General features: G+C 39.1%; 1 protein-coding gene and 1 long non-coding RNA gene across 5 annotated transcripts in view; one reads left to right on the top strand and one right to left on the bottom strand.

Moving 5' to 3' along the window:
- The window catches only part of PDGFD (platelet derived growth factor D), a 142,491-nt gene that overhangs the window by 42,958 nt on the left and 73,096 nt on the right, over positions 1 to 26,437 (top strand). The gene's annotated exons all lie outside the window — the stretch shown is intronic.
- LOC114065886 overlaps positions 20,647 to 26,437 on the bottom strand; it is a 17,608-nt gene continuing 11,817 nt past the window's right edge. Inside the window, exon 3 of the long non-coding RNA XR_003573066.1 lies at positions 20,647 to 20,657. This is a non-coding gene — a long non-coding RNA (uncharacterized LOC114065886). The remainder of the gene's footprint in view (positions 20,658 to 26,437) is intronic.

Here is a 26,437-nt window from a genome sequence, read left to right as displayed (position 1 = left end):
ACTGTATTGGATGGCATATGATGCTGGACGCAGGCTGACCAGATCAAGCCATCATCACATCTGCATCAGTCAGAGTTGCTTTACTCTTCTGCCCATGATGAGAGGTGGTGGTGAGCACTGCTGCTTTTCCCAGTGGTGGTCAGTGCTGGCCCTGCCCCGAGTGCTGGCCTGGGATGGAGTGGGGCTTCCTTCTGTAAGGATTGTTCCCTACAACCTTCTTAAAAGCTTTGTGCTGGCTGGAAATTAATTCACTTCTGCTGATGTGATATGGCTCTGTGTTGCTCAAAGGTATGATAGTACCTTTAGGGGCACAGATGTCTTTGAGTGGATCCAGGTGGTAGTATGTTCTGGGGCTATCATGGAGAAACGTTGAAAGGTTGCATTGTATCCCATGCAAATTGCTAGTTTAAATACAGGCAAAAGCAGTTAGTCAATTTTTGAGGATTATTACTTTGCATTTCAGGCTATTTTTCTTTTCTCAGCTTCTCAAAGTCTTTGTCTTTCTCTATATGCAGTTTAGAACTCCTGAATTCAGAAGGGCAAAACTGGTCTTTTTTTCCCTGGTGTATGGTGAGTGTGTTTGTAACAAACAAAGAAATGGGCGTTCCTAAGAGGAATCCAAGGGAACATCTATTCCCACATTGTAAAAAACCTAAAAGCAAATTCATACCAAAAAAAGAGAATGAAAGGAATATGCAGAAGATTTAAGTGAAATTTGGCTTCAGTGATGTAAGTGGTAAAATTTCTTAGATTATCAGTGTTGTAACTTTGGATTTAGTTTCCATCACTGCCATTAGAGGTGGTGCCAGTTCTCCTCATGTAAAATGAACACTGTGACACTTTCCCATCATTGTACAGCACTACAGGGGTCACTGGAAGGAAAGTCCACACTAAATCCAGGTATTTACTTGGTTTACAAAGTATTGTTTTATTGCTGGCTTATCATGGGGTAGAAAGTGTGGGGAAGTTTCCCAGCTGTTTCCAGACACCTTCTGCATGGACTCTCCCCTTCCTGACAGCTGAGACCACCTCACCCTGTCTGGCATAACAGTTGTGCTGCCAAACAAGGCAGATAGCCACACAAAACTCAATGTCTTTAGTGTTTGGCCTTAATTCCCCATCTGTCTAGCATCCTGCAGCTATTACAGATGGATAATTTCCTTGGGGGTAGAATATGTTCCCTGGATCTGTGCGAATCCTAGAAGATTGGGGGTGCTGTTATAGGACCACCAGCTGGAGAGGATATTTACATCTCAGGCAGGCCCTCTGGTTTGTTATCAGAAGTGCATAGGGGTTTCGAGTGACTTTTCTGGTATAACTTGTCTTCATTTATATTGTTCTCCGTTACTGTCTCAGAGTTTTTCAAGCAGCTGTTTATCATTGTGAAAATATATCTCCAGTTGAGAAGAGCAGATGGGCACCTCACTTCAGACTCTCTGGGGAATTAGCTTTGTGAATCTGTCTTATAAGCAAGTTGGATTTAGGACCTGCAGTTTGCCTTTGTTTTGAAAGCAATGTTATGCATTCGGCCACAGTACTGCCCTGCCTAGGAGTGGTAAGGCTAGCACGGGCATTTCTGTACGTGTGTCATTTTGGTACAGTGAGTGCATGGGATGGGAACATCAAATACATTTTTCTCTCCTTGTCAGTGTTCAACACATTCTCTCTTGGGTCAGACAAGTTACTAGCTATATTTTAATATAAATTCTGATGCCATGTCTCTTCTATCTAATATTACATATGTCCCTCCATCTAGGTAAGTTTGCATTTATTGATGGAAAATTACCTCGTCATTTGGCATAGCAATAGTAAAGTAAAATTACCTGAAAAATTTACTTGAGATGACAGAAAACTGCCAGTAAAATTTATTAACAGTATATGACTAGACAAAAAGTTTATGCCCCTTCTTCCTATTTATAGGGTTCTTCCTGTTTACAGGATTCAGTTAAAGCACTGGAGGTGCTTAAACAATATCATATACCAAAGAAGTGAATATTTAAGGAAGGAAGATACAGGCTTGAAAGATGCTTGCCAGACTGGTAACTCCGTCCCTATGATCTCCAATGCATGGTTGCATGGCAGAGTGGCTGCAGCTGTGCATGTACCAGAGAAGCTGGGCATTGATAGGGCAGGGAGGTGGTGCGCTCTTATCTGACATGGGAAGGTGGGGAATTAGATAGCACAGGACTGTGATATTAGAAACAAGGCATTTCATCACGCATGCTGTTGGAAGGCATTTGTGGAAATGCACTTGTGCAGAGTGTTTTAGACAGCCTGATCCATTCCATGTTATCTCAGAGAGAGCTACCTGAAACACCACACACTGTTCTAACATGATCTTCCAGTAATCACTCTCCCTGCACAAGCATCTGCCTTCCCCACCACCTCAAGGCAGCAGCAGGCAACAGCAACCCATTCACACCTTTTCCCTCCTTTGGTACAGTGCACACCCAACTGGCAACCAAAGATTATTCCCTCTTTCTCCTTCCCAAAAAAAGCAGCTTCTTCCCATCTGTTCCCTCAGAGCCAGCCAGCAGAGCCCGGGGGCCTGTGAGCCAGCGTGGGAGGAGGCGTTTGGCTTCTCAGCCAGCCTTCCTTTGTCCTGCCCAGGGGAAAGGCAGCCGGCTGAATGTAGGCGCTGGGTTTGATGTGCCAGCTGCCAACTGGGCCATGCTGCTTTAGCACATTCCAGCCATGAGCAGCGTAAAATGATACACCAGGAGTACAGATGTGGTTTGCTTGCTGGTGCATGCTTCCCAACATTCCTGGTCTGTGCAGTGTGCGCACATCACACTTTCATTCTTTTCTTTTGACTGAAAAATTATGGCTGAGGGATAACTGCTTTTCTGCTCTTTAGGGACTTGTGTAAATTCTCTCTCTTGACCAAAGAACAGAGGTTTTGGTACAACTTCCACACAGTACTGTGTGCCTAAAGGTGTTTGCTCTTCTGCTTGTGTATATGCAAGCATGTATGCACTTTTTGCTGTTGCACTCTTAAAATGCTGTGTATTTTCGCACTGTAGGAAGCCAAGTAGCAGGATACTAGGAAAAACAGAACCACATAGTCACAGAATGGCTTAGGCCCAAAGGCATCTCTGGAACTTATAAAGGCCAACTCCACTGCTCAAAAGGTCAACTAGAATAGGTTGCCTAGGACTGTGACCAGTTATATTTTGAATATTTATAAGGATAAAACTCCACAGTTTCTGTGGGAAAAGCTTTATATCATTAGACCATTCTTAAGACTAAATAAGTGGGGTTTATGGTGTCTAAATGAAACTCTGTGCATTTCAGTTTGTGCCTGTTACCTCTTTTTCCTTGTGCACTAAGAGGACTCTGGCTCCATCTTCTTTACAATCCTGCCAGATATTTATATATGTTGATAAGATCACCCAGAGCTTTTTTCTTCACTGGCTGATCAGTACCAGCTCTTACAGCTTCTAATCATATGACAGATGCTTTAAGACCTTATTCATCTTTGCGGACCTTTCGTGGACTACCTCAGTATGTCCTTATCCCCCTTATACTAAGAACCCCAGAATTGGACACAGCACTCCAGGTGTGTCTTAGCAGCGCTGAGCACAGGGGCAGGGCCACCTGCTGGCAATGCTCTGCCTGATGGAGCTCAGGAGGCTGTTGGCCTTTGTCACAGGAACACCATGCTGGTGTATGTTTAACTTGGTGTTCACCAGGACTCCCAAGTCCTCCTTTGAAGAGCTGCTTCGCGGTTGTTTGATCACAGTCTGTCCTGGTGTTTGGCATTATTCCTTTCTGCATACAGGACTTGTAGTTTCAGTTTGTTCAACTGTATGAGGTCCTTGTCAGCCCACTTCTCCATCTTCTTAAGGTCCCTCTGAATGGCAGCATATCCATCTGATCTATCAGCCATTCCTCCTAATTTTGTATCTGCAGACAGGTAATTAATGAGGATGCTAAACAGTATTTAGTAGATCCCAGCATGAACCTACAGGGTGCACTACTACTGACTGGCTTTTAGCCTAGTCTGAATTTCATGTCATTGATCACATCCCTGCAAACCTGACAGTTTTCAGTCCAACTCACTGTCCACTTACCTAGTGTATACTTCATCAGTTTACAGACAGAAAATGCAGTTGCTTCCTTGTCCTTTGTCAGCAGGTCTCCATTCCCATTCAGCAGCAGGCAGGCAGCGAGGCATTTTCCCTAGTTTTCTTTCTGTTGTGGATATACTTGTGGAAGCTCTTGTTGTTGCCTATCACCAGATTAAATTCCAGATGGGCTTTGGTTTCCCCAACTCCATCCCTGCATGCTTGGACTGTTTCTACATTTCTCCTGTCACTTCTTCCACATCTGTACGCTTCCTTTTTTATGTTTGAGTTCAGTCAGCAGGCTCTTATTCATCCATGGAGTCTGTCTGACACTTGTGCTTGACTTCCTGCTTTTTAGGAATGGACCAATCTTGAGTTCGGAGAAGGTGATCCTTGAAAGTCAACCTGCTTTGAACCACTCTTTGCTCCAGGATGGTATCTCATGGAGTTCTTCCAAGCAGATCCTCTAACAAGCCGAAGTCTATTCTCCTGAAGTCCAGGGCTGTCATCCTACTGTTTGCTATGTTCCATCTTCTCAGTAGCCTGAGCTCCATCATTTCATTGTCCTGCAGCCAAGACTGCTCCCAGCCTTTGCATCCCTCGTCAGTTCTTACTGATAAAGATCAAGTCCAGCAGAGCTGGACATAACTAAATAACCCTCAAACATAAGAGTTTTAAAGCTTATCTGTGAAGTCAGTTACATTTTCTCTAGTAATTGGTATGTTTTATTTGTTACACTTTTTTTTTTCTGGAATGAATGAAAGTTCACATCACCATTCCACAAGTTTTGGTCCAGAGGAGTTGTACTGTGACCTGCTCTGTTTTTGTAGATGCCATCGCATGAACATTTCTTCTCTTATCCACTAACTATTATCCTATAATTCTATGCAGTGGCACCTATAGTTGCAGAGCCACAGTATAGTTACTCTTGGCCAAATTTTTTAACATCATTTGGAGGCAATCTGGCTTTGAATGTGGAACATATGAGCACTATTCTTTCTGAAAATCCCTTATAAAGATATGCTAAATTTAAAGACATAAGAAAATAGTTCCCCCACACTGCAGAGGAGTTAAGTTGATTCTGTTGTCTTTTATGTGCCCTTGTCACACTGATTTCTTTTGGCCTTTTACCTGTACCAGTACGGGAATGTCTCCCTGAAATTTGTCTTTGGGAAGCAAAATGCCTCAATTCTTGTTTCTGATGCTGGTTTTACCAGGTTCAGGTCCACTTTCTTTCCCAGACCTGCATTATTTCCCAAGGACAAGCCAGTGTTTGACTCTTAGCTTTTTCAGAAAATCCTGGTGGCGATATAATCAGTTCCTTACTGTCAGTGTGTTACTTCTCAGTTGGCTAGCACAGCAATAGATTAAAAACTTAAGTGAGTGGAAAACCAGCTTTAATTAATTAAGGTAGTTCATAATTATTTCTAATATTACTGTTCTCTGAGGACATAGTCATCCATGAATATGCTGCATTAGTTTGAAAAAGTCTAATTTCTCCAAAAGGGAAAGATAATTTTATATAAAAAATTAACCACTAACAGCTTACTTAAATATTTCCATATATTTCTTTTATTGCAAGTAGATGTTAGCATGGTTCATAAGTGAGAGGTTACACTAAGTAACATAATCCTGGCTTTTTCTTCATCTGACTGAACTCGTGGACCTCAGTTGAGTGGCTTTGGTGAAGCTGGGGACAATATTTGAATATTACCTAGATATATTCAGGTAAGTAAATTTGTTGTTGATAAGAAGCTGTGCAGACTGTAGTACAACACTAAATGGTGTTAGTCAATATCATCTCTTTCCCCTAGAGCATTTTTATGACTATCCAAGCTTTTGATCGCAGTCTTTTTGCATGATCAAATTCACTTTCTGTCTCTAGAGGCTACAGAGAGAAAAAAAATCTGATATCTCCTAGAAAATTATGCTTCAACATTCATCTTTAGTATCTCTTCCTAGATCTGTGGCACTCCCTCTGGTGAGTACTTGCCAGGAATTCTTTTCATGGGTATTTATAGCAGTATTTCTTTTAAAAACCAAATCTTTTATCATAGACTTTGGCTTTTGGTCTCATTTTTATTCCATATCTTTACTTCAGTTGTACAAGACCTTTGACATGTGGTAATCCACTGGAATGAGAAGACTGTTCAGTTTAATGTAGGTTTACACAAGTTTTGAGGCTTTGTGCAAGTTTTGGGATATAATTCAAATGACTTTTTCCAGTATCATTATTGTTCAAGTCTTCCAGATATTTCGTAATATATTCTGGTAATTCTTGGCTTCATAATATATGGATCAGATGAATTATCTGAGAAACAATCCAGGTGAAAATTAATATTAAATGCAAGAAATATTGAAAATGCATTAGGAGGGATGTTTCTTTTAAAAAAATGGAGATAGATCAAAAGTCTCAAAACAGGAGTAGAAAGAACTGACTGACAGCTCTCCTTTCTATGTATATATACTCCCTTGCGTGAAGATCTCTGATCCAGAACACTGGATCACTCAGTGGTTTAAGTCAACTAAGACTGACCAGTAAGAGATTTAAAAGTTTGTTTTGTAGCTGAGTTGTCATTTTTCTAATCTTCTTTCTGTTGTATACATGATGCCTTATATGACCTTCCAGATGTGGGCAATTTCACAGCATTAGTAACTTGGAAATGTCCTTATCTTGAAGAAATAAACAGTACTGTTAGATGTTTCTTGTGTCATACCTGGGAACTTCCTTCATATCCCTCCATCCTACTGATCAGGACAACATCCCTCTTACATGCAAAAGTATGCCTGAGCTTTCTTGCATTCCTGGGAAAATTTCAGCAAATGTATAAGAGTCAATTATGTAACTGCAAATTTAGGTTCTTTCAGAGTCCTAAGCTTTAGTCAAAGTAATGACTTCTCAAAATCGCTAGCATTTGTCATCACATTTCTGTGTAGTTTCAAGCCCTGGGAAGTCTCTCTACCTGAGAGACTGTCATCCCATTCATCCCTGTCATCCCATTCCTTTAGTTTGTTTGGGGATTTTTATTTTTTTAGCTGTTGACTTCAATTTGAGCATATCTAGGCCAAAATATTGTTTTACATGGTAATAGGCTAAAAATGCTACTTAATAACCTGAATGACTTAAGGGATGAAGGAATCTGTATTTTTTTTTTCTTCCTTCAGCTAATTCATGTTGTTTTTCATCCCTCCTTCTCTTTCTCTGTTTCATTGTCCTCCATTCTTCATTTCTGAACTTATAAAAGTTACAGTAAATATGAAAAAATAAGAGCCCCTTATTGCAAAATCTGCTGAGAATGAAGCTCTCTTAGAAATACCTGTGGTAACTTTCAAGCTGCTACAATATTCAGCATGCTGTGCTGCGCTCTGTGTTAGGATAGCTAGCCTGTTATCAGTACTGAGATAGCTAATTTAAAGATAGCTCAAATATGTTCCCTTGAGCTCCAGTAACTGGAGTGTTGACTGTGAATAAGTACTCATACAGTGAATAAGTATTCTGTATAATATATGGGGTATACCCAACAAGATAATGGAAAATGGACAGGGAAGGCTGCTTTCTTTGTTTGCAGGTATCCAATTTGACTGCAGGAAATAAAAAAAGGTGAAGAAAATTATTTGAGAGAGGGGCAAGACACCATCATGATAAGGATCCCTGTGTCCATTTCTTCTTGTGATAGGGTAGCATTGAAATTCAGAGCATCACGGCAGCATGTGCAGCATCAGTGCCTTCCAGGAGCAAGCAGATACAAATTCAATATCACGTGCATTTGTCAGCAGATTGTGCCGCTGGGAAGGGGGGGTCCACACTAAAGATTTCAGCATTTCTGCACTGGCTGCAAGTTCCAGAATAGCGCATTGCCTCAAAATTATTTCCTTTACATTCGATCCAGTGAACTTTCCTCCACTTCTATCATCCCACATCTGTTTTGTTACACAGCTGTAACTGTTTTGGAGTCCTCATAATAGAAAAGAAACCTTCTTTTCTTTCAAAGCAATCTGTAGTTTGGCAGGGAATAAAATGACCACTTCAGCCCTGGTGACAGAAAAATCTGCCTTTAATTGACAGAAATAACTTTCTCCAGACTCTTGTTTAGGCATATGTGAATATATATGCTCTGACGTACCCTGGGAGTTAATATGTACTGCACAAATACAGTTTAATGTCTTATACTTTGTAGTTTTCTTTACCATGTTTCTCAGTGAATTCTTCTCCCTATCGCTGCCACCGTCCAAGCTTGCTTAGCCCCGGCAGATGAACCTCAGGATTAAAGGGTGGGCTCAGTTCCGCGCACACTGTGTCTCACCTAAAAAATCCAATGTGCGGGCTGGAAGGTGTAAAGACCTTCCCCGGTTCTTCGTTCACAAAGACTGGCCATTACTTACTTACTTATTTCGTTCGGTTTCATGTATTTCTATGCTGTAATGCTGTATTGCAGTTTCTCTTTCAATTCTTTACCTTTTTGCAATAAAACATTTACTTTTCCTTATAAATAGTTTGAGTTTTTCTGCTAATATTTTTTCCAGGACCTTAGTTTCCTATTCTGAAAGGAAACTTTAATAACAGAATGCTTTTACAATCCAAGAAAATCCATAGGCTCAGATCTGACCTGCAGCAACATCAGGTCTACTGAAATAACTTTAGAGAGCCAAATGTTACTTGATGAACCAAAAACAGTCAGCACAGCCTCTGAATGCCCTCTTCCTACTCTCAAACCAATGCGGGAAACAGAAGCAAAACACATTGCACAATTTTTGTCATGCATCCTGAAGTATTTTTCAATCCTCTAGTGCCTTCTGAAGCTGCATAATCAGCCTTTGGTAAGAGAGAACGTGAAGTTGCCTCTGGGCAGTGGGATGGCAGATTTCTGCAGCGGTTGTCTTCTTCAGCCATTCTGCCTCTCTCTGTTTTCCACAAGTTCACATCAAGCTATTCAGCAGGGAATTTACAAGCCATAAAACTGCATTATTCAGTCATGAAGCAACAGCCTCATCACATGACTTCAGCAAGGGGTCTTAAAAGGCAGCATCAGATTTATAAGCAGAGGAATTGCCAGCTATGTGTAACAACATATGGTTCACTTGTGGGTTTCTGTCACCCGATAGGGTAAAATTCTGGTTAGGTAGATCATTGGCAGTCTTCTTTGTAAATTATTAAATGAGTTAAAAACAGAGCCAAGTTCTTCACATGGAGCACTATTCTTGGGGAGACAGTACTGTTCCCCTTGGATGTGATTTTTTACATTGCAAATGAATTTTCAGGTTCTCCATTGTTTTTTCCAAAAGCAGTCATGAGGCAAGAAGAGGCTGTTCTTCCATGTCACAGTTTGATCGCTGTCCTGTGGGTAGTTTAGCAGTTTTCTGCTCTTCTGATAATCCTTCTGCTGAATGACACTAAAGTGGTATGTTCACCCTATGGGTTTAGAGGACTAGGGACTTGGCTGCCTGCCTTTTGAAGGTTCAGAGGCACATTGCTTTGGTCTTTTGTGCTTGTTAACTCTATTTTTGAAAGACAGAGGCAACATTTACCTTTTTTTCTTTTTTTTTTTTTTTTCTGAAGATTACTAGGTATACATAATCTTTCAAAACTAATTACCAGCATCTCAGAAAATTTGTTTATTTCCCTCTAACTTGAGGCTGCATTTCATAGCATCTGTTAGTGACCTGCAAAATATTAATGAAGACATCAAGCTGTTTTTTGCCTCACAGGAGCATGAAAAGGGGTGAAAGACACTGAGCTACCATATATCACCCACACATGTATATACCTGGAGAGTAATCATACTGATTATTTTGAATATTTTAGGAACTGTTCTGAGGCACAAAAACTGTTAGTGCAGTCTGGAGCCCATTATTATGGATGAACAGGAATGGGGATGTTGAGAGGCCTTTCACATTACTTCAGAATAGCTGTTGTCAATTAATGTGTCAGGACTCTCTAATATTGCAAAAGGTTGTAAAAGGTATTTAGAGATCATTAAATGATTAGGTGTTTAAAGATCATTTGGAAGGTACTGAAAGCCACCTGAATGACCCTGGAGATCTCACTTGGTCTATGACTGCCTGTGTGGACACTTCTCTTTTACAAATTAGCCCTGCACTATTTTGGTAGTCATGACATTAGGACATCCATAATTTAAAACTTTGAGACTTTATGGTAATATCAGCATAATTCCTATAATTTTGTCTGATTGCATGAAATTTCATAGCTCATGGAAGAGAGGGATGTTGTCTCATTTTTGGCACAAGTGGTGTTTTGGTGACATGAGTTAACAACAATTTAAGCAAAGACCATATCTGCTTCTACTTGCTGTGATTGCCTATCTGTTTCTTCTCAAGTATTTGCAATTATTTATCTCCAAATTGAGGAAATATAAAGATGGCTATTCTGGTTTTGTAATGATTGTGTTCAAAGTCTGATTTCACACCATTCTGAAAATTATAGAATCCTGAGTATAACATTATACGATGCAAGATTACAAAGAAGAATAAAAAGAATAACACTCAATGCATAATTAAGTTAACAAAGTTAATAGTTCCTGACATTAATGTTTGCCTGAAGTCAGAGTGACATGACTCTGGTTTGAGGGAGGGATGCTTTGTGTTTTGTTGTAAGCCTGGTGTGTCACTGACATGTTGATGCTGCCAGCGCCTTTGTGTACTGCAAATTATTTAATTCTGAGCCTGCACAGACTATTTCAGTGTGGGAGTGATGCTGAATTAATTAAAAAAAAAAAAAAAAAAGTGGAACATGAAAGGGGGAGTGGAAGCAGCTCTTCAGCAGGAGGCTTCAGAGGCAGGAGCTCCGAGGGGGAGTGCTCTGTACTTAGGGACATTGTGGGCATTGCCCACAATCCCTTGGAAGAGTTCAGAGTATTTGATTTGTTCACCTTTTGATGGATGCTTGTGAGAAAATGGCACAAGTCTCATCATCTAATTCTTTTAACCTTTGCTCCAGGAATGTCTTTTGAATAGCAATCTCACAAAGATGCTTTAACACATAAAAGTTATGGTATTAAAAGAAAAAAGAAGAACAACTGTGTGAAAACTTCTTAAGGTGGAGACATGAACAAAAAATACCATCTTAAGTCAACAAAATTGCTTACCAATGCAACATGAAAATGTGATATTTGAATAAGCTGAAACATTACTTTGATACTCATGAGTATCCTTTAAGTGCTGTGATAGTCCTGGAAACAGGGGAAGATGTTACCAAAATTTTGAAGAGAAATGGTGAGCTGCACGCATTCACTTGCATGTTGTATCTTAACAATTTTTATATAAGAAAGAATGAGAATGTCTTTTGCAGCCCTATCAGGTGGTATTATTATTCAGTGGTTCCCAATTACTCTAATATCCTGCGTGGGCTTTGTGATTATTAGTTATTGATTAGGATTAATTGGAATTGTACAACTCCATAAATATCATAGCACTCTAGTGAAGGGTAGAATAAATACCTAAGGAGGTCATTGGTGCAATCACGGATTCATAGAATCATTAAGGTTGAAAAAGACCTTGTCAATTAGGCTATAGCACTAAGTGCCATATCCTGTTGTTTCTTGAACACCTCCATATATGGTGACTCCACCGTTTCTCTGGGAAGCCCATGCCAATGCTTGGCAACTCTTTCAGTGAAGAAATTCTTCCCAATATCCAACCTGAACCTCTCTTGGTGCAGCTTAACTCCATTTCCTTTTGCCCTGTCACTAGCTGCCTGGGGGAAGGGGTCGACCCTCACTTTTCTACAACTTCCTTGGGTCTGTGCCAGGTAGAGAGTGTGCTTTTGCACATGTGGAAGCTAAAGCTTGTTAGCTTTTGTAAAAACTGATGAATGCAGTATGGGCATGGGCCCCGCTGAGCTTGAGTACAATTAACAGTAATGATGCATGCTGTTAAAACCTGACATTTATTAAGCACAGACTGACTTCCACATCTGCTGTAGCAGACTGCTGTGGGCTTGGGTGTGCCCTCTCCTATGGGATGTGTGTCATCTTCCTGAGCCACACCAGTGCCGGTGGGAAAGCTGGGGAGGCCACAGGCACTACCAGCAGACCCCTTTAACTCTCTTTCCAAAACAATTGTCAGAATCCTGGGAACAGAGAGCTCAGGTCTCTCTTCCCCTAGTCCAAAATTCCAGGTAGATGTTGAACACGTACCTCACTGAATTTGAGAATTTGTCTGTCATTAATTTTTGAAATTGTTTACTGCATTTATCTAAAAGATGGTACACATTTTCTATTGATTTTATTGTGGCTTTCATGTCATATAAGACAAATCCCACTTATTTCTTTCTGCAAAAATTTCTCAGTAGTGAATTTTATGCTGGCACATCAGAAAATGAGACCAGTTGTACTTCAGAACAACACTTCAAAGATTTTATTGATTTTTGTTTTTTTTCAGAGGAATGTTTCATCAAGGGCTTTCAGTGAAATTCTTTCTTCAACACTGCTTGTGATATATAGTGCTCTAAAAAGACAAAATATTGTCTTCTTAAATGATTGACCTTCAAGGGCAAAAGCATCAGTGACTGAAGAGTTTCAAAAAGGTAGAATAAATTGAGACTGAAGTATATTAGTAATGCACGTTTTACTACTTCAGACCTATATACTTGCAGGAGGCGAAATATGAAGGCATCTTTCAGTTAAATTGTCTTCTCTGAGAGTACCTGTGTTCACCTTCTTGTTTCTGTGTGGATATGTGCTCATTTTATTCAGTTTTTATCTGAGAAATCTGAATATTGTAATGTGAGCATGGGTAGAGAGAGGGAGAGAGGGAACAAGGAAAGTTGAGGGGAAAAACAAGTGTACTATGAGATATGAGATTAAAGTTTTATTGTGAGTTTTTCAGTGTCTGTCTGTATTAGCATAGATGAACCATGACACAGTTACACACTTATCCCAGAGGAGTGCTGATAAACTCTTGTGTCACACCAAAGCAGATGGGATCTATGGTAGAGATGGATCGGGGAAGCTCCTTGACAAATATTTATAGTGCTTTTAAAAAATATCTGGGGGATTACTGCTCATATCCATCTGCCTTTAAAGCTGGACCTGATTAACTACCATGGCCTTGATCTTATCTATTTAATTCTGTGCTTGGAGAGAGAGCTCAGGTGCTGACCACCATGCCCCTGAGGGCAGTCACCACTCAGCACATTCCAGGGCTGGCTGGCACACCACACACAATGCAGGGGCATGTTTTGGAAGGAAGGATTGGCTCAGCTCAGGTCTGCTCACAGTCCCATTGAGCAGAATATTATTCCCCTTAAGAATAACATTTCTTATGAAGATGAAGACTTCATTCACTCCCTTCTTTTTCTTTTTTTTTTTTTTCTTTTTTTTCCCCCCCAAGATTAATGACTGTGGTACACTTTTGACAGCTTGGGATGAGTTTTTCCAAGATGAATATCTGCCCTAAGACATATTATTTTAATTATTTTCTCTGGGAAAATGATGACCAGAGAATTTCAAGAAGTTCTGGGAATAAAATGGGAGAATAAAATGTTTGTTTTCTGATCTTAATAAATGTGACAACTTTTCTGAGTACCTGTAACTTCTCTGTATTTTGACGGAAACTTGAAATCTGTCAAATGGTTGGTGGTGTGGAGGGGCTGAATTCAGGAAAAAAAACAAATAGGTTTTTTTGTGCCCCTCCTACATATACCCAACAGAAAAGCTGTGTGTTTGTCTTTGCTTAGTGGATATTTCATGGAGTCCTTGTGACTGCAGCCACATGGAGCATCTCCTGGTCAAGGCTGAAGAAGACTTTCCCTGCAAACACTCAGGGGCTTCCAAAGGAAACACAGAGCTGCATGTGCTTTCCATTACATCCCAGCTGACTGAGTACTGTAGACAATTGCAGTTCTGTGTAAGGGAAGTATTTACCAGTGTTCACCAGGAGGAAGGGACTGCTTGGGAGGAAGTGCTACACTCTACTCCTCCCTCTCCAAGTGGTGAGTGATGTGCAGCCTCACAGCAGGGGTGTTGCCTCCAGCACATAAACTGAAGCATCTGCCCACTGGCTGCTACAGCATTTGGGGCCTCTGGTTCACTCCTTACAGATTCCTGACTCCCAAGACATAGTACTCAGAATACCCAAAACTGGCAGCATGAAGTTGGAAATCACACTCCTGCCATTAAACCCAGACAGCAGAGGTCACTGAGGGTGGGAGCCTTTTTTTTGTGTGTGCCTCGTTTAGGTCTGTTTCAAACCTGTGTAAGTGCTCAGTGGCTTTATCTACAGCTGGATATTTGGTAGCAAGGTAACTCTGATACACATCCCAGGAGAGATTTTAGATTAACTAGGCACTTTGTCTCATGAAATTGAAATATATTCCAATGGGTTTTTTCTTATGTAAAAAGTGATCACGTGGCAGGGGGGCTGGCCATCACATTTATCTTTATTAAAAATGAGACAAAGAGCCAAGGTTTGTGATGCCACAGCAGCACCAAATGGTGGCAGAGGAAAAAAAAAAAATAAATCAACCTCTATCCTTTTTAACCTCTTTGTTCCTCTTAAGCTGTGCTAGTTTGAGGAGGGTTTGAGTAAGGATGAAGGGTTTGGGAAGGGAACCTGCAGTATCCAAGGTTGTGTAAATAGGCGTGAATGCATAATCAAACCTTCTGTTTTTTGGAAAGGAGGCATAAACAACACATTTCTACAAAATCAAGTGAAGTTGTCAGTGTAACAGATGTGCCTGTAACAGATTATGTTAAATGTTTGTTGTAGGCACAAGTGCTATGTCTCTCATTTTAAGTTAGCCAAGAGGAAGAAAAAAAGTTGAAACATGGTCTTGTCCAAAGAAAAAGAACAATTAATCTTTTTAAAATTGTTGCCACCCCCAGTTAGGTGTGATCAAAGCACTGTTGAGGTGGTTTAGATCTCTGCCTCTCACTAAAACTTAATACAAACCATACACTTCAATCCATGGGTGAGAACCCCCTGTTACTCCAGTGAGGGCAATTCATTGACATCAGGGCAGACAGACCAGGAAGCTGATTACTTTTTCCTCAGATCTGACTTACTGTCATTATAGAAGTGGTGTTAAATTCTAATAGCTGATTAAAACTTGTGGCAGCAGTCCCTGAGGTTCAGGGCTCTCTAAGTCGTGTCAGACGCAGTGATGGTCTGCATCAGGGAACTGAGCTGTAATGAGATGGACTGAAGCAAAGAAAGTTGTTGGTCCTTGCCTAGGTGTCAGCAGGTTCTCAGTGGAGGGGGATAGGTGGTCCCCAGAGTCCCCAGAAAGGAGCTGGAGAAAGCAACAACCTACCTCATGCCCTCACTTGCAGCCTCAAGGTGAGCACTGCTGTACCAAATGATGGGCATACCAAAGTGAGACGATTCAGCTGTTCCTGTCAGCAGATAAACATCTTAATTGATTCTGAATCCACTGAATATAAATGGAGCCTGTGTGACAGGTTTAGTGAGATGCCTTATTTTCAGGCAGCAAAGATATGACCCTCTTCAGCATGTTCACATCCCAATCCTGAATTTGCTTAGGTCAATTTTCTTAGGTCACATTCCCCACAGAAAAACTAGTCTTATCCTCTGCCATCGATATATTTGGGCTTCTTCTTTGCCCTTATGCTGTGAGAAAGAAAAAAGAAGAGGAAGTTATTCTGTCCAGATGGAATCCAACACAGTGTCAGGTTAAATTTACATGATTCTAAAACAAATTAGCGTAATAACCAACAGTTGGTCTGACCTGGTCACTCTTTACAAACTTTATAAAGTTTCTATGGACATTATATGCAGAAAAGTTTAAGAAGCATAAATGAGTTCTTCAGGGGCTGATGGGGAGGTGCATCTTTGTAAGCTAGATAGCAGACTAAGTATGGTGGTCAAGAGTTGCAGATCATAGGTCATAGTTCAGGCATCAACATTTTGAAGCACATTAGAAGTTGTGAGTGAGCCATGATGAATTATACAGGCTTTAGAAGGCGGGACAAGTACCATAAATTTGATATGGCAGAGTAGAGTTGGTCAGTAAGTGCTGTATAGATGAGATGATGTGGTCAAAGGCACAGGCCTGGAAAAACCATGTCTGCAGGAGGTTTCAGGATGGATGTGAACAGTTCACAAGTCTACATGATACAGGTAGAGATAACAGCTTAGGCTGCATCTCAGCTACACATCTGGCTGTGAGAGAACGGATACAGCTTATGCATGGCATAATAAATATAGAACGTGGAGTGAAAAGGTGCCGCCATCAATTTGGGCCAGAAATATGGTGATAAAACCCCGCTGAATGAGATGGAAGGGACTACCTATTTCTTTTTCTCTGAATCAGTACATCTTTTGTCATATGTTTCTGACTTTACTGGATAAAGCAAAGCTCAGCATTTGTCAGCTATTAATTGAAATTAATTATCCCAGGTTTGTAGTGTTCAGCAAAGCTTTGATGTCTCACTGCCTGGAAGTAACAGTTTCTTAACGGCTGCTGCTGTATTATGTGAAAAATTACACAGAGAAGTATGTGAGAATTGTAATGTCAGGTTTGGTGGTTTGCTCAATTTTCTTCTTGTTTAGTATTGCAGAATATTCATATTTTCAGTCCTCAGAAATGGGACACTTCTACAAGGCTTGTGTCTGCTGCTTTGGTAAGGACCTTGGTACTCTGTCAACTTGGCACACTGTTGACTCTGCAATTTACTCTTGAATGAGGGAAAGGAGGCAAACAAGGAGTTTCAGACTCTGGCCCCCGAAAATCATGAGCTTGGCCTTTTGAAAAAAATGTTTGTCATATGTTTGGTTTTAAGGCATTTCTAAAGGACTTACATGAGTAATAAAATTTAAAGTAATTTTTATTAGAGTCCTACTTTTGGAACAAAGCAAGCCTTCCTCAAAGGTCATATTTGCTCCTGAAAGCAGAAAACCAAATCCCCTTCTTTGGGCACAGCTCTTCTGCAGGGCATGAGCTATAATTACAGTATAGCCTGTTACTTAATTTTTGACAACCAGATGCACACAACTTTATCTCTGCTAGGACAAATAATCCTGAGAGGGGAGAGAGTAAATTTTGCATATATTTCTCGTGCCTGTTAGAAAACAAATAGAATACAGTGACACTTGTCTTCTTCCAGGCTTTTAGGTTCATATGCAGCTTCAGAGGCATGAGTGGTTTCACCAAGTGCTGTTGAGGGACTTCAGATCCCTTTGGCAAAATACAGGAACTCCCTTCATCTTAGTCTCTATGAATACCTGCCTCTCAAGGTCAAAAATGCTGCTTAGTGAATATGAACTTATGAAAACATCAGTTTAAAGTAAAAATATTTTCCATGCTATATTTCTGACTAATTGTGATCTGAATGTCTTCAGAATATTGAGGAGCAGCTGCTGGGTCCCACAGAAGTTTCCTCTGACACACGTTGTAATCACAAGGTGTTGCTGCAAATGAAAAAACCCTGTGAGGTCACCGGAATTTTTTTTATAGGGTCACAGAAAACTCTCTCCCCTATAACTGAACTGTACATATCTGTCTTCTAAATTGGCAATTTTTACTTTATTTATGTAAAATGGACAGTTTGGAGAAAAAAAAAGCCCTCACAAAAAGACTCAAAAAAACCCCTCCCCTCATACTAATGAACATCTTTATTGCACATCTGCTGCTACTACTACTGTTATAAGTAATTGTCTAGATTGCACAAAACTTTGCAATGTTTACACCAAAACTGTTAGATTGTTTATTCCAGCCCTCCTTTCTTTATCTAATATTCCAATTGCCTTGTTTTGCTAAGTTGAACATTCCATTTTTCTAAATGTAAGTTCCATACGAAGGATACATTAAAACTACCTATACAGAAAGATTAGACAATATTTTGTTAGCAACTGCTCCTTCTGTACACATCGACCTTTTCCATCAACTGAATGAGCATTGGCAAATGTGCTCCTTCCAATGCTTAGGATTCAAAGTGGAATAAATTGATATAATTGCTGATCTGTTTTTCTGCTTTTTTTGGTATGTGTGTACTTTCAAAGTAGAGTGTAGGAGAAGTGGTTGGGTTCCATAATGAATGATGACAAGTAATGATTCTAATACCTGTCAAACACATAAATGTGCTGTCACACTGGATGAAATTGAAGAAAAGATGTTAACTGTTTTGTTATATAAAAACTTTTGGGAAAAGACAGCGTTAGAAATTAGTGCAGTTGAGAACTCCTTTCTCTGAATTCCTTTCCCATACATTATTTTACTGCTTTGAAAGATACTTTAAATACCATGTACAGCCCCTCAGATCTGGTTACATCTTTGTCAGAGTGCAGCATTGACATAGTGTTTGGAGAATTAAATTCATGCCTAAATTTGGTGGAGAAAGAATTCCATTACTTTTTTGATGTCATTTTAATTAGTTTTGCTCCTTATCCTTGGAGTCATCTAGAAGAAATCAAGCTGGAAGACACCTCTGTGTTAAGTTATTAATATTTTTTGGTAGTGTAGTACCCAAAGAAGCCAAGTAGCCAAAGGGCCATATCTCTTTCCTACGTGCAAGTATTGGTTACCCCAAAAATATGTGTATACATACATGTATATATACATATACACATTTTGTCAGTTATCTGCTGATCTCTGATCTTCACATTTAAGGTTTAAGAAAGGCAGTTTTGGCATTGCCTGGTTAGATCTCTTTGATCCCTCTTATTAAGACATTCAGTCTGAAACTGAGAGTGGGGATGGCCTTGGAAAATGCTCACCAGAGCTCTTGAAGGTCAGGTGCTTGCTGATCGTGTTAGGTTGTTCTACCCATTCTGCCAATGTTTTACTGCATGGTCTTGAAGAGGTCAGTGAAACGCTGTGGTCATAACATCTCTGAGACTTCTTTGCTGCAGTGATCTTTGGGATGTTGCCAGATGCTATGAGATAAGATTTATAAGAAGAAAGGCAGAGATAGCGGAATATCTCAGCATAATTCAGCTGAGAAGTTGAGCAAAAAAAGAGAGAGTAGGTAACCAATCTTCATGTGTTCTGCTGTTTGCAGAACCATTGTTTCCAACCTCATGTATTTTGGCTATGAACTAGAGCCTATGTTTATGATGCTATCTTTCAGTTTTATTACCTGTCAACTGTTTGTCTGACAATAATGTATTTGTTGATTATTGGATATATATCAATATTTATCCCTTATCCCCATTTTCCTTTTTTTAATGACATCGTGATTATGACCTGTAGATCATGGATATAGATAGTGATTGAGTATTCATTTATTAGGTAGCTAACTGCTGCCTGTTACCACAAAACTGCTCTGAAAACACTTCGTCAGTGAGGTTTGAGAATGGGGGATCCCAAATTTTACTTCTTTTCCTCATGCTATATTATTCCATCTTCAGCAATGGACTTTCTGAATAAGGATAGTCTTGTGTTTCCCAAGATCTGTCTAGGTATTACTAGTAGTGTGTGTTAGCACCTTTAAGAACAACTATGAGACGTGAACAGTAAGTCTCATTTTCGCTTCTTCCCCATCCAGTTTCCTCTTCACAGTAGTTTTCACCAGTTTTTGCATCAGTGATGCTTATAAAACCCAGTTAAACAACTTAATACTGCTCTGAGTTTTTTTCCTACTTGATTGTTCTCTGCAGAAATTATTTCTTTTTGGAGAATTATTTTTGTTAGTGCTCCATAAATTTTGTAGATTGTCACACAAATTATTTTAAATCCCAATTGTTAACTTTTATTTGTTAGTGCTCCATAAATTTTGTAGATTGTCACGCAAATTATTTTAAATCCCAATTGTTAACTTTTATTTCCGGAAATTTCGTATTCTGCAAGGATTTTGCTGAAGCAAACCATGTGGGAAAGAGTGCAACCAGGATCTAGGGGTCCCTAGTCAGTTTGAGTCTCTTTCTCTAGCAAAATTGCAGTATCCAGATGTAGAAAATGTCATCAAAAATGTTGCAGAAGAGACAGATTTTTATAAGAAAAATACTCTGACTAATTTGAATGCAGTTGCAGAATGCAAATACGTGTAAGACAACGGGATGCATAAGATTTTCACATTTTTGTCATGGAGTTAAGAAGAATAAAATAGCATTGCCTATGGTTTCTCTCTAGAAGAAATGAATGAATATTGCATTAAAAAAAATGTATCCTGAAGAGAAGAAAGTCCTTTCTCTTACATAGTGTATAATGCTTACACAAGATCAGTAATTTTTTTGTATCAGTTCTGTCCACTGCTTCCCTTATCTTTAATTTCATTGTCTGTATTTTATGAATGTTTTTAAAGAAAACTTGGGAAGTTTTTTAAAGAAATGCAGAGATTAATATATGTTTTTAAAAATCACTTTCTAGTGGTAAACCTTTTACAAAAATCAAAAAGTGGTGAAATAGAAGTTATTGATGATCAGTGCTGGAGTATGTGTTCATTTATGGGTTTATGAAAAGGTCTATTGAAGACACAACTTTATAAATAATAGCTGAATCTTTATATTCAAGTTCAGATGACACTTTGGAAGAAAAGTTTTAGCATTTTTGCTTCCTTTCTTTCTTTCTCCAACTATTTTGCACTGATTTTGCCATAAATACAGACCCATTTTTCAGCCTTTTTCCTTCAAAAGAATCAAAGTCAGAAGTCAATTACATTCATACTGTTGCCGCTGCTGGAATGCAATTTTTTTTCAATATTTTAAGCATGTGCTGCTACCTCTGAATGGACAGAAACTACTGATAATGTCTAAGATAATGAAGAGAAATCTTCAATCTCTCATTGTGTTGAATAATACTAGCTTTATTCTGCCTTTAAAGATTAATAGTTTTGCTGGGATATGTTAAACTCCTTTGATGTTTAAATATAAGAAGCTATAGCTCTTTCAGACAACATTAAACAGAAGTGACATTTCTTTTCAAATCTTGATGGTTGGTAAAATTCTCTCACTAATACATACACCAATTTAAAGGGACCTTGTGTACCTTCATCTGATTCTCATACTAAAACACTGTGTCCAGAGAATATGAGGTGTATATTGCTTGCATTTTCAATATGCTTTGGTCAAGGTTTGGGGTTTGTATTTCATTTTTTCCTTGTTTTTTGATTTTATCAAAAGCCCGTGGGAGTTTTTGTGTTGACTTTAGTAGCATTTGAACAGGGCACATAGGGGTCTGAAAATCACAGTTACTTTGCCAAGGAGTTGTTTTCCTTGATCTGTTTGACCAAGCATTGATTTTGCTCCCCCACGTGCTCTGAATGCACTTAGGAATTTAATGTCTGCTTTTATTAGCAGCTTTTAAGGCAGGGAGCAATGCGATGTCTTTTGTAAGCATCTTTACAGAACAGCAGCATCACAGCTGCTAGAAGAGCTTTGCAATATATGTGTGTTAATTACTGCTATGAAGTATTTGTGATAAAGTAGGTGTGATTCTACTTATAGACTTCTTTAAAAAAAGGGGTCCAGCCCTAACATCTCATTGGCATGCAGTAAGGAAACCTGTTGTTTAAGTGAGGAGTGTTGTAGACCTTTTCCATTTTCCTCAAGGTTTTCACTTTCAGCAGACAAGCACTGGTCCCAGTGGTCTGGAGAGTGTATTTCATCTGTCCTTCCTGCTCTCCCCAGTCTGGCATAAAAAATTCACTTCTAAACCTCACCAATAGGAATTGGCCACAGCAAAGAGAGGATCAGTGAAAATACTTTGTGCCCAAAGGCATTCTGATTTTTTTAACTTCAGTCTAATTAAAAATTTTCTTTTTTTTCTCATACCTACTGGCAAACAGTAATGGATGTGAATATGCAGTGACTTGCTTTCTATATATTCTCCTATCACTTAGCATTGTTGCAGTGATCTGCTTTTTGTGCTCCTTTTCCAGTTTTTTTCCTATCCTGCCAGTTGACATTATAGCAGCTTTCACAGAAGGGTTTTGCATAAACATATGGTGCCTAGCTCAGGAAACGCCTTGAATCCTGAGGACTACAAGTCGCTGCCATAGTACATTTTAAGAGCAACAGCCATGTATTAAAGAGACATCACTAAAGGTGTCCCCAGGCAGTTGTGGCGTGCTCCTTTGCCAACCCAGGAGGAAAATTTCCAAGAAGCTGTGGGCACGTCTGTTCTTACGCTGCACAACAGAAACCAGTGCTAGTTTTAGGGGTTTTTTCTTGAGAGTTGAATATATATGGTCAAGTTAGGTGCAAAAACCTTGTGTAGACCTTATTATGTTCAAAGAGGGGAGTGAACTGAGAAATGTGTTGCCTGTCGTTGTGACCAATGATATACAAACAGTCTGATGGTTTTCTTTTTGTGATTGCAGAATGAGGGGACGAAAGGGTGGGGTGGCTCAGACAGCAGATTATATGATTGATCAGCATGTTATCTAGTGTAGCAAAATCTCATCTTTTTATATGGTTTACATATTTCCCAACTAGGGATGGGAAGAAGAGAATCACAGAAACAAAATCCAGCATGAAAAATTGGAGCACAGTCCTGTTACTGATGAAACTAGCACAGTTTCAAGAAGAGTAAGATCATGTCCTAAGAGACAGTCTACATAAACATCTACTAATACTATCCTCCCCTAATTCTGCTTGGCAAGGACAGTGGGGGCTTTTCTATCCGGATCTCTATTTTTTGTTTGAAATGTGCTTAAGAGCCTGGCTGTCTTCTGCAATAATCAAGCAGGATCTAGAATAAAAAATATTATAATAAGACAGCCTTTCATAGTAAGTAATTGCAACTTAATTGTGGTTTGAGCTTTTCAGTTTCTGTCTGGTGTCTTTTATTCATACTGGCAATGAAGTGAGTGGGATAGTAAAACAGGTCTGAGATCCAGACCTATTCTGATAATTGTGATACTTCTTATTAAAATATGAAGACACTTAAAAATTATTTGTGCCATGAGCAGATTTTATGCAGAAACAGCGCCCCATCTGCCTCACTTCTTTCTTTAGTTTCTACGAAAGAAGTAGCTGAAATAGCTTTAATTCAGAATGAAGCAATGTTTATGGTTTCTTTAATCACTGTTTACTTTCAGTAAGAGAGCTTTTTCAAGTAATGGGAGTAAAATATATTCTTCTATCAATCAGTCTAAACATTAAGAATGCTAAGTAGAAAACTATTATAATTTAATCATAGACGTACTCATTTAGAAGAAAAAAATCACCAGAGGCATGCATGGAGAAATGTCTTAGCTGTGTATGCAGAATCTCTGAAAAAAGGCTGTGAATATATAATTCTGCATGCACATAAAATCAAACTATCAACATTTTGACTTCTGTCACAGTATGCAGTAATCCATGGCATGCCTGATGAAAAGCAGTTATAGTATGACAGAAAATGACTGTTATCTCTTACAAACACAGAATCAGGAGTAGTTTGTGTCTAATTAGTCTATATTTTGGATGTCCTAGATGTGGACTGGAGCAGAAGGTGAGAGTAAAGTCTTGAAGAAGGTGCGGTGCTCACAGGTACTTGAGAAGAGAGGTGGAAGTTTTACAGTGAAGTCAAGGATTACAGTTTTGCCAGACTTGTAGTACAAATGTGATGCCCAAGCGGTATTTTTGCATCTATCCCCACTTTGGGATACAGAGAATATGAGTAATGACAAATGTATTGATTTGCCTTATAAAACAATCCAGTGTCCAGTCTCTCTAAATTGTAAGTTTTATCTGAATCCCAAGGTAATTTAGATTATTTTGGTGATATTTATTCAATACGTGGTTCTCCTAGACTACAGTCTTTTTACCATTAGACTTGTTAACACATGCCATAATAAAGCCTTGGTCTTAGTCTCCTGGAGGTAACTCTGTATTAACAATATTGCTGCTGCTATAATGATACTAATAATTTATAGCTATAATATGTTTCATATCTTTTCCAGCAGCCAAGAAAGCTCCCTTCTCTTATCTGCCACTGTTGAATTTGGAGAGTAATACTACCTTTCATGTCCTTCCACTAACCTTAGATATTTATGGTAACGTCAAGTGCTTTGACAGTCTTTGCCTCCTGCTCCTTTAGTTTATGAGAGAAAATACAGTCTTTGGGCTTCCCCATAATCAACTGTGTGTTACATTCTGGTAGAAAGTCATTATCTGCAAGCTTTTTAATATCTAATAGTTGGTGCAGCTTGTGAGTTCTTGTCTTTTTTGGGGAGAAAGAAATTAACCCCTACATCCATTTTGTACATTTTCAACTAAGAAAATAAATCCTTGTTTTTTTAAATTTCTCTTTTCATTGTTTATCTTTTTTCAAGCCTGTAGTTTGCCTGATTTTTTTCCCTTTAGCATTTCCTTTAGCAAAGTGCTGTTGCCAATATGACTTTTTGGAAGCAGCTCATCCACATTTTTTTTTTTTTTTTTGCGCTGACTTCTTCTGTCCTTGATTTTCTTCACTAATTGTTATAGTATGCAAAGATTAATAATTCTTCATCTTGATATAACAGCAATGTGTATTTGAAGAATGTGAAGAACTCAGTGAAGAACTAATTGATTCCTAGGCTTTTAATGACTAGTTGGCATTTATTTCAGGACTTGCTTCTTAAAAGCAGTCTTTTTATAGCCACATGGAAATATTTCAGATGATTCAAGAAGAGGAGGGAGAAAACCCCTGAAGTCAAATACCATGTACAGGACTCTGATACTGACAAGATTTTAGGTGAATTTTGAAATAAGGCCCTGGAACTATCAATGTGTTTATGTCAGTAACAGGGATTATGTTAGTTTTTAAAAATTCAGAAATGAGACAGCCTCTGAGTAATTTTATAAATGGCAATCTATGTATTTTAATTTCAAATTCTTACTTCAAAATCTGTGTTTAGATCTGTGAAGTAGAGGAGATTTTGTTCAAAAGGTGTGAGCAGAAAAGGAAAAAAGGTAACAGGATTTATGTTTCCTGGGTGAAGGCATGGATCATTGCACTCTGGTAAAGGACTAAAAGCATTTTCCTTTGCTCCCTGGCAATGCCAGGGAGCTCTGAGGTCTCACTTGGGCTGGCTGAAGAGCTGCTAACTTCTTTCTGCATTCATTGCTTATCCCCAGCTTCAGGACCATAAATCAGAGTAGCTCCATTTGAGTCATTTGAATAATACTAGTTTGCACTGGTTGATGAGCTGACATTCTCTTGCCAGTCCCCAGTGTATGTAAGTGAGACTTTCAAGTCTGGCTTGCTGACCCCAGGAAATTATAACACCACCGAAAGTGTGAAAAGTAGTGAATAAAATTCACAGATTTTGCTGAATTTAACAATTACTTTTACGTACTGAAGATAATTTTCAAATGGCCAAAAATTAATAATATATTAATATTTATTTAAAAATACATGAAAATGAAATGTTTGCCTTTGGATCAAACCACTCAATCCATGATGATACAATCGAGAATCTTCCCCTCCCCAGATCAGACTGTGAATAAAAAGCATCCGTTATTTCTTCCAATCTGTTTAATAGGTCAGAGAGGCACATCTTGAATTTTCGCTGACATCACTATTAGGTAATTTAGTTCAGTTTCTCATGAGTTCAGTTTACGTTTGCTCTGGCCACTTGCTCCTGCTCCTTCTCAGATTCTTAGAGTTTTCTCTTGCCCTTTTCATCTGCTGCTCTGGTCAGATCCTCAGCTGGTGTAAATAGCGGTGATTACTGTAAGGATGCTGCTCATTTCACAAGCAGGTGGTCTGGTTCCAGGTTGTCTATAAAAATGGATTTGGTGAGTGAGATTTTTCTGTAAATGTCTGGTCTGTGTTTATTAGCATCTTACTAAGCCCCAGACAAGTGAGTTTTTTTTAAGAGTTTTTTCATTTTATTTCTTAGGAGAATTTTATGTTTATTCTTTCTTTACTACTTAAAGGTTGCATTGAAGAAACAAATTGTCCATTGAGATGGGTTTAGTGGAGCATTTGTTTTGTTCTTGATAGAATGGTTCTCTGCATCCATTAAAAAGTAGGAACAAAAATGAAGGCATTTTATTTAGAGCTTTGTGTATGAAATAACCAAGTAAATGTGTATGTGGGTAGACTTAAATTAGCAGGTGGGGGATTACCAATCCCTTAATTAAAGTGAATAAATCAGGAAAACTCACAGCGTTTACCTTGCAGCTGTGTAACAGACAAACCCTCGGCAGGCTGGAAACTGAGGATCTGCTAGGATTTCAGGCTTTCCTGTTGCTTTTTTGGAAATGCCACCGTGTCCTGTCGGTGCATGCCAGGACTGACCCTGCTGCACCTGGGCAGAGAAGAAGGGAGGGAGAGAGACTTCGGGAGAAAGGGAGGGAGGACTGCCTTGCCAGATATTTACTGCATAAATCTTGGTAGTCATTGCTTATGTCAGTGTGGATTTGTAGAGTTCACACAGACCTGTAATTCAGAGGGGGAGCATGGATGTGGGCAACCTGTGCCATTGCACACTCCATCCTGTCTGTAGCCCGTGATGCTACTGGGGAGCAGAGTGAGAGCAGTGCCG

The sequence above is a fragment of the Empidonax traillii genome, unplaced genomic scaffold, assembly GCF_003031625.1.
Source record: "Empidonax traillii isolate 1590-97213 ecotype Southwest subspecies unplaced genomic scaffold, ASM303162v1 scaffold21:size2437335, whole genome shotgun sequence".
Classification (NCBI taxonomy): Eukaryota; Metazoa; Chordata; class Aves; order Passeriformes; family Tyrannidae; genus Empidonax; species Empidonax traillii.
This window is presented reverse-complemented; position numbering and strand designations above follow the sequence as displayed.